Genomic DNA, 9383 nt, shown 5'->3' on the forward strand with positions numbered 1-9383 from the left:
ATATTTTTTGGGGTGTGGAACGGATTAATTCAATTTACATTATTTCTTGTGAGAAAATTTGTTTCGGTTTTCATAACGTCTCTGGGAACGGATTAACTACGAAAACTGAGGTACCACTGTACAATTTTTTTTTTTAGAATTGTGTATGAATTAATTGTTTAGAGAATAAAAAAAAAATAAAGTATATGGGGGAAAATATAGGCTAAGGCTGGTGACAGTATATAGGGGAGAATATAGGCTGAGGCGGGTGAAAGAATATGGGGAGAATATAGGCTGAGGCTGGTGAAAGAATATGGGGAGAATATAGGCTGAGGCTGGTAAAAGAATATGGGGAAAATATAGGCTGAGGCTGGTAAAAACTAACCCAAAATAAAGATCTGTGCCTGAAGGCACTGTCAGAATTGTCTGTAATCTTGCAGGTCCACCTTGTTGGGTCATGTCACCTGGCAGGACTCCACACCAATATAACACAACCTCTCTTTTGATATTAATGCTGCTGTATCATACAATACATATATGAGAGAGATAAATGAGGAAATATGGATGTTAAAAGAGAATAATTCTCTGAACTTTTTCCTCTAGCAGGGAGACTTCAGACCTGGAATGAAATAGATCTAGTATTAAGGCTGTTGAAATAAACAGCTTGAAGAATTCCTGTGATATTAGTAGATTGGAAGGAAAACCCTTAATTAGCTTATTGCAATCTCCATAGTCAAAGGTAAGAGTGCATTTATGTCATTGAGCCAATTACTGGTCAAACTAACAGGCATTTAACCTTACAAGATATGGGGTCATGAAAATGATTCAAGGAAATATGTCGAAACATTAGGATTAAACTCCTCAGGCAAAAATAGGCAGGCTTTTTGCTAACTACAGACTTTTCTTTTGCACTTTTCTATAAAGAAATTAATAGTGCATTGAATTACTTTTCATTGTGTTTTTAAGCATAATACTAATGTAAATCCCTACATTCTCAAATTTTATATACATTCACATTTCTAGTGTTTAGGCCTATAAGACCAAATTTGAGGGTTAACTGAATTGCACTAATACTTTGGCAATATCTGAATGTTGTTTTGTAAATGAAATATTTAAAAATACACAGAGTTGAAAGTTAATATAAAACTTCTGTATTCAAATATTGTAGTGGTAGATGTGTAAATCGTGGTGTTTACCTGTGAGACATCTCCAGAAATGTTCTACTCTCCTAGGGCCAGGATTTGCTGGTAATAGTCTGGTCAGTGTGGCTGTTTGTGTTACAGGGTATTAACCTATGCTTCTGCAATATTTCTTGAGTTTGGTAGAAGATTATTTTAAATAATTATGAACCTCTTAATGACAGTTTTCTAAATCTGTTTTCATAGAGCTTACTGTACACTTTCCTCGACCTACTTTTCCTCCTCCTCTCATTCCAGAAACTTGTGCAGATTTCAAACATGACATTTTGAGCATTTTCCATGTATGGTGCACTATAGATTATGGGATACTGTACATGTTTTTTAGTTTCATACAGTGCAATTTCAATTTTATGAAGCAATCTCAATAGTATTAATATTTTACTGATATGTTAGTAGTAGTAGCAGTCTGATATTTCACCTTCCTTGAGGGAGTGAAAACAGAACAGCATTTCAAAATAAGAGCCTTATTACCTTGAAGAGCACCATCACTGGCATGATATCCATGTTTTGAAGGTTCTTATACCATAGTTAATAATAAAATATTCTGGTAGATGCAATGATTTATTGTGCTCTCTAAATATTAGTGTATCTTTTTTCTATATCGTTTACTTGTCTCCTTCATTAAATAAAAGTATCTTGCTGTTTTGAATCTTTTATCCATTTGGAGTTCTTCAGTTTGTCCATATTGAAGTAATGTAGTTAGATTAGTCACTGTTGAGCACTGTCTTCCAGTAGGTAATGGAAAGGAACGATGATACTATTTAATTATAATTTTCCTGTAGAAGCTATGCAACTAACACTATTATGGCAACACCCAGATCACCTGCTCATGGTGACTCCCGGTCACACCCCTGCCCATGGCAACTCTCAGTCACATCCTACCCATGGCAACTTCCAGTCACACCCTGCCCATGTATCTCAGGCCTTATTTGACATTTTGCCTTCAGTTGTATCGCAATTAAACATTCTGGATATTTTTTTTACATAGAGCGGATATTTCACTGTCTGTGTTATGACCATGGAGAGCCTGCTGGATAAGACAAGGTCAGGACTTGCTGACCTATATTCCTGAGAAGAATATATTGTCTTGATGGCCTAAGGTCAGTGTTCAATGTCTTAAATTTGTCATATTCATTAAAACATGTATAGTTTCACATGTGTAACTGTGATACAATATGGCCCTTATATTAGTATTAAATTGTAAACATTTAATCAACATAGAAAATGGTGTGGCACTGTTAACAATATTGTCCATAAAGTCAGATGTTTTTGCATGCTAAGAAGTACAGTGCGACACAGTATGGTGCTACTGTTTATACTTTGCATCAAAGTGCATTATAACACTTGTGTTAATAATGTGCTATATTCTTAATTTAATTAAATATATAATAGCAATAATATTGAATGATGGTGAAACACAAAAATAATTGTATCAACAGTTACAAGGGTCTGTGGAACTATATTTCTTAATAAATCTAATAGAGATTTTATGGGGCTTTCAGGATTGTAACTTCTGAAAATGTGAATGTTTGTTGTACAGTATTTTTATATTGAAAATATAATGTATTGCAAATGCACTTCAGCTGGAATAATGAAAATATTTAATTTAGGGTCTATTGCCGATTCAGGCAGAAATACATTATTTGTTAATCATTGAGAAAGTCATTGTCATTGAAAGCACTTGGTTCCTTACTACATGTCCTTCACATCCAGAATTCATGACCACATTTGCAAAGGGGGGATATAGACAACACTAAATCCACACATTAGAAATGGTGATTTTGTTTCAATCAAAGACAGACCACAGATTTGACACATTTTTACATCTTTGAGTGGGTTTACTGTTAAGTTTCTCCAACCACAGTATTGTGTGACTTCAGGAAACACATTACTGTACTATAAAGTCTTTCCTTGTTTGATGTCATAAATAACACCTGTTGAATGATGTTTTCCCATTCACTACAATTATCTTTGAAAATATTCTCATCTATTCTTCTGATAATCTCAAATGTGGTCTCTCAAGTTGTGGCTTTTTTTATTGACCTCTGCAGTCTTTATTACCTGCTGGTAATTTGGCAGGCAGTAAAACTGACATAGCATTAAATTAAGGCAAAACATTTGACTAGAAACAACCAAGCGACTTGCACTTGCCTACCAGAAACAAACGAACTTGTTTGTCAGCTTGTTTCTGGTCGGCAAGTGTAAGCTGTCATTATCGTGAGTAATCGTATGTTGACATACTCAATTGTCACTAATGGTGTAAATGTGTGTAAAGACAAAAAATTGTCCTCAGTTCTTCAGGTGTTGATACATGAATACATGTTAAACGAAAATTGCTTGCATTGTCACTTAACCCTACTTAACCCTTGTCACTTAATATGTGGCACTTTTATTTTAAAGAAATGTAATAAATTGTAAAAATAATGTACTATAATGCTATTTTGATTTTGTTAGTGTTACGCTAATGGAATTGTGAATGTTTACTGTCCCCGTAAGATTATCACTTTGATGTTAATTTATTACAACAACTTAAAATAATTTTATATACACATTAGCTTAGTACGATTTTGTTTGTTGTGACACTTTTTACTGCATTTTCCATGGCATTAAAGTACTGTACAAGTTTCTTCTATATTGCACTACAATTGAAAGCACACTTTTGATGATTCTAGTTTGTTCATTTATAGTGATGTGGACTTCCATTGCATTCTATGTATCTATATAAAATACCGTATAACATGTAGATACATATATAAACACATGTTAATTTGAAAATTTCTTTAAAATGGGACTTTTAACTAATGTAAAATAAATATTTAAATTTTTCCATTGTTATTAAAAATTTGTGAATAATAAAAATTTTCACAAACATGAAAAATTGTGATAAATGCCCATAACCAAGTCTAGGCCTAAATTTGTTATGCAGTTCTAAGACAAGTTGGAAAAAAACAAGATGAGTAAGGTATGCAGAAGATGAATTTCCTAAACCATTTGCAGTTGTGGACAGTTCAATATTTTTCCCTGTACAGTATGTCTATCAAGTAGAAAAAAAACATTTAAGCACAAGATTGTTTATATAAATGTAAGCTGTATGTCTTAATACATTCTTCTCCTGAACCATGGTTTATCCATACCGTCTCTGATGGTTTGCTCTTCTAGATTTTCTTTATTTTCCTTTTCATATTACATTGACACAGTTTCACACAATATTAATACTCGAGATGCTGCTTGAGTATTTATCAAGTTTTCCATCGTGCCTATTTTTTTTAATACCCTTTAGAGTGATACATTTGTATACAAAATTGTAGGGAAAGTAAAAAAATATATTGTACATTTTTTCTGGTCTGTTGACCTTTAGAAGGAAGCCAGGTGGCATGATCATTTTAGCATTTAATGCCAGACTTATAATACAGTATGTTTAACTATTATAACATACAGAATTAACATAATTGGTGAACTAACCTGCAATAATAACGATAACATATGACCATAAATAGTGGCCTTAAGAGATGAACAAGTAAGTAATTATCAAAAGAAGGCACCAAACCGGGAAGGCTATGTAAAGAGATGAACAAATAAGGATGGCTTCACAGGGTTAATGGGAAGATGTAAATTGATTGTTGAATGAGACAATAGGTAAATGGTTGCTGTCACAGTTGTTGCCAAGGACCTGCCAATATAGTTATATAAGTCTGTTCCCCAGTACAGCAGTATAAACAGTTAACGAGATGATAATGATGGTTCTAAAAGATGACCACTAATGTAAGGTAATGGTATTGCTCCAAAACTTTCAATGGTGTTTGGTTTCTGGGGGACAGGGAAGTGTCAGAGAGGGGCCCTTGGGTTCCACTGGACCCCACTTGGTCCTCCATGTCGTCTGATGAGGGCTTTTTGCTTCAGGGTAAGGGTTTTCTTATCCTCCTACCTTGTGTGATTTTGATATTAATGCGGGATCCCCTGGGGGTTTGTTTCCACGTGTCTTAGTCCATCAAATGTGTCCTGAAGGTTTCCTTCCTCTAAGGCTCCTCCTTCGGAGGCTCAGGCGGATTTTTTTTAAATACCTCCTGCGAAACCTAGAGCCTGCTTCTATGATGGACCTTGCCTCGTTGAGTTTGGGTCTTTCTTGCCTTACTGGTTGCACTACGAGGTTCTGGAGTTTTCTCTTAGACTTGGCATGGCTTCTGTCATTCCTGCATGCTCAAGTGGTGTGAGGTTTCAACAGTGTTTTAGGTGTGTTTAGGTGGTGGCTCTTGAACTGCTTAACCCATTCTGCTAATAGCCGACAACAGTGCTGTGCGCAAGAAAAAAATAAGTCTTCTAAGATTGTTAAAATGTGTTCCCTGATCACAGGAAAAATAATACAAAAATTGTAGATGGACATATTTTGGCTGCAATAGGGCGAGGAAGTCTGTCAAGTCAGGCACTGAGTACATGTCTGGGGCTGGTCTCCTTAATCAATGCCGTCAGGCGTCACAAAGATATTATTACTTAATTTTTTCAATGTGCGTTTTTCTCTGGTTTTTGGCAGTAATATTACTCAATAGTGTAGTGTAATATATTTATATAATAATAAAATGTGTGAACCATTGCTATACTCAAAAGTATGGTTTGCATATTGGCAATTCAATTATGTTCATAAAACAAACAAAAATATTTTTGCTGTTATTACACTATATATACACGTTATATATAAATACAGTGTATCTACACTTGTGTTCACCATAACGAACCACTAAGTTGGTTGGCGAGTCCAAACAATAACAGTGGCTGCTACACACCAGCCAGCTGATGCCACCTCCCTCCTTCCCTCTCCAACATTCCTCCTCCCTCCATACTGTTTGTGCTGTTACTACACAATACATATACACACACATATACAAGTACATGTATCTACATGTTTTGTTCACCATAACTGTACAACTAAGCTGGTATAGTGTCCAAACAACATAGTGGCCACCATACACTGCATGACACAAGCCACACACCAGTCAGCAGACATCATCATCATCTCCCTCACCAAAATGGCTCCTCCTAACATAATCTTTTTGCTGTTATTATACTATATACACACACACACACACACGTTATATTTACCTGAATTTACCCAAGGGCCACTAATATTAGTGGCATCGATAAGGACAGGAAGCCAGCAGCTTGTCAAAGATCCCCCCCCATTTGTCCTGATGATCTTTTCCAGATGTATTTTAAAACCCAGAAAAGTTTTGGCATTTACAGCTTCAAGGGTAGAAGGTTCTACACATTTATAACCCTACAGGTAAAAAAGCATCTCCTGTTTTCTGTCCTACATTGTGTCTTATTGAGCTTGAAGCCATTGCTCTTCATTCATGTTACATCTGACCTTTTGAACAAATTGTCCGGATTGACATCCTCCAAATTGTTTGGTATTTTAAAGGTTTCGATGAGATCCACCCTGTTATGCCTGGTTTGCAGTGTTGTTAGCCCTGTGTAGATATATAAGTACAGTATCTACATTTGTGTTCACCATAACTGTACAAGCTGGTATGGCGAGTCCAAACAGTAACAGTGGCCGCCACACAGCTGATGCCACCTTCATCAAGATTCCTCCTCCCACCATACTACGCACATTGCTAATTCTCACCACAATACTGCTATTTTCAGAATCATGGTCACTAAATCCTGTAAATGAATAATTTTCCACAAGTTTTTGTTTTGTAAAGGAACATGAGATGTTCTTTCAAGATTCTTAGATGGACCAAACAATGGCAGTGCGCTGTGAACATCTTGATCAGCAGTGTGTACAATATCTGAACATTGTACACAGTCTTTATCAGTCAGGCTCTTCTGTAATACTATCATTGCTTAATAATAGCAGTTACATATATATTTTGACATATTTAGGAGATGCTATGGTCACAAGCTAAAAACAGTGCTGTTAGCTCACGTTGCATGCGCCAGCCTTGGTTGCTCACTTGGTACTGAGGCTCTCACACCCTGGAATTTTACCTGGGATATTTTTTTAAATGGCGTCTGTTTACTAGAGCTCTGAGGAAGCTGATGTGAACCCTGTGTAGCCGCGGGACTTTTAAATCTTATGCGGTGCTTTAAAATGTCAGCCTGACCTCCAAAGACCCAAAAGTGATTCCATGCACCCACCAAACAACATTTATGAATGAAAATGGTTTACACACGACTCACAACTGATGGCGTTCGAACACTTCCAAAACAAATGCTTCACTGACAATTTTTATTCAAACCACAATGCTGTAAATGCTTCACACAGAACCTAAACACCTAACCTAACCTATGCCTAAATATGCATAATATGCTATTATAATATTAATTTATATTTCAGAAAATTCATGTTTTGAATGAACAGCATGTTAAAATTTATGAATGCGTCTTTGGGGTCGACTGCTGGATGGAATACACTTGAGTCAAGGACAGGTTGAAAAAGTATATATACGATGTGCACTGTGCAGGCAGTTAAACCAAAATTATATACAGACAATTTGTGCTATTAAAGAATTAAGGATTGCCCGTTTGCTCACATTCCCGGAATGTTGAGTTTATGTAGCTTCATGCCCAGTTGCCATTGATGTCTGTAGCCCTCGTAGCAGATGACTTGCAGGCTCGCTCGAATTTGGCTTCAGTCGTCCGTTTTCAAGGCGCTTCATCCCGACTGGCTCTGCAAGGACATGGATCCACTTGGCTCCGGCTTGGCATCTAGGTACAGTACTTAGTTTATCATCAGTATGACATTTTAATAAAATATAGAAAATGGGGTAATGAGCTGCAGAATTTATTAAGGAAAATTTATAAATGGGTACAATATAGGCATTTATTTGTACAAGAGGAAAAAACTAAATGGGATCACCTAAGTATTGTACTGTACATGATTACTGTAAGCCATGAAGTTGGGTGGTACACGGTGCTGTCAAATTAGTAGTGTCAATAATTCTGTACTGTATTGCCATGTAGTACAGGTAGCCCTCTGCTTAATATTTAAATGTTACTAAATATGTAATACTTTCCAGTTCTTATATTTTGTCATATGTTGTGCATTTGTTAACCACCTGCAAATAGTAAACTATTTTAATTAGATGTAATAATGAAGAAAGTATATGCTTATCATTTTTTTCCAAGGGTTTGCATTATTAGAAAATTATTAGTTTTATTAATTTTGTATCATTTCAAAACAATAAATTAAGCACTTAGAATTAACAGTTTTGCGCATCCAGCGTGCGCGCCCCAGCCTACTTAAGTGTGTGCCGGGCGTTCCTCGTCAGCACGTGGCTAGACTAAAATGTGTATACTCATTTTAGTTTTCTCACCTTAATTCTCATGCTACATCGTTCCTTTTGGTATGAATGTGTTCTTTATATGCATATACCCCCAACAGGGGTATATGCATATAAAGTCCAAAAGCCCGGCACGACCCCCCCATAGCAAAGCCTAAAGTCTGCCAAGCATTACCCGTGAGCGAGCACCAATTGGCATACTCGCAACCTAATGTGTATACTCATTTTCAGTTTGATAACATCAATTTTCATGTTATGTCATTCATTTTGGTATCAAACTGTTCACAATATAAAGACGCGCACTTGAAAACTAGTCCCATAATAATCAAACAATAACTAGAATTTTAAATATTTTAAGTTTTGACTCATCACTACAAAAGTATTCATAATCTTTCCAGTGTTCTGACCTCAATTGTCAGGCTACATCGTTTCTTATGATATAAAATTGTGCACAATCTAAAGGCATTCATTTTGAAACCAGTCCCATAATGATCGGATAAAAACTAGAATTCTAACAAATATTTTAACTGGGGACGCAACATGTGTCCCGGTGCACAAACGTGAGCAAAATTACAGACACATAATTGGTCCTGGTTGTGCGAAGTGTTAAGTCACTGCATTTTTTGTAACTTCTAAGGTAGTAAGTAGTATTCTTTTTACTGTAGTTTCTGGCAATTATCTTGTGTTGAAGATACATAGACTTAAAAAATATGCACTCAGTGTGCTGAACACTTTTTATTTATGAGTACTGTACCTTGACTGGAATCAATTATCTTCCAATAAACTCAATGCATGTCTTATTCGTTCTACAGATATATCTTGTCCCAGCATAGACATCATTTCACCAATAGGAGGACCTTCCTGGAAAGCATAAACCCCGAGTTAAAATATATGAAACACCTAATGAAAACATTATATAAGGCAG

The 9383-nt window shown here is 35.9% G+C and overlaps 1 long non-coding RNA gene across 1 annotated transcript; it reads right to left on the reverse strand.

The window, feature by feature from the left end:
* Positions 1-4502: 4502 nt before the first annotated feature.
* Positions 4503-9348, reverse strand: LOC138370333 (uncharacterized). The gene is made up of 3 exons (XR_011230095.1): positions 9213-9348; positions 7709-7845; positions 4503-5469 (listed from the first exon to the last, which is right to left on the reverse strand). It is a non-coding gene; the product is annotated as an uncharacterized lncRNA (long non-coding RNA).
* Positions 9349-9383: the final 35 nt, after the last annotated feature.

The sequence above is a fragment of the Procambarus clarkii genome, chromosome 31 (genome assembly GCF_040958095.1).
Source record: "Procambarus clarkii isolate CNS0578487 chromosome 31, FALCON_Pclarkii_2.0, whole genome shotgun sequence".
Lineage (NCBI taxonomy): Eukaryota > Metazoa > Arthropoda > Malacostraca > Decapoda > Cambaridae > Procambarus > Procambarus clarkii.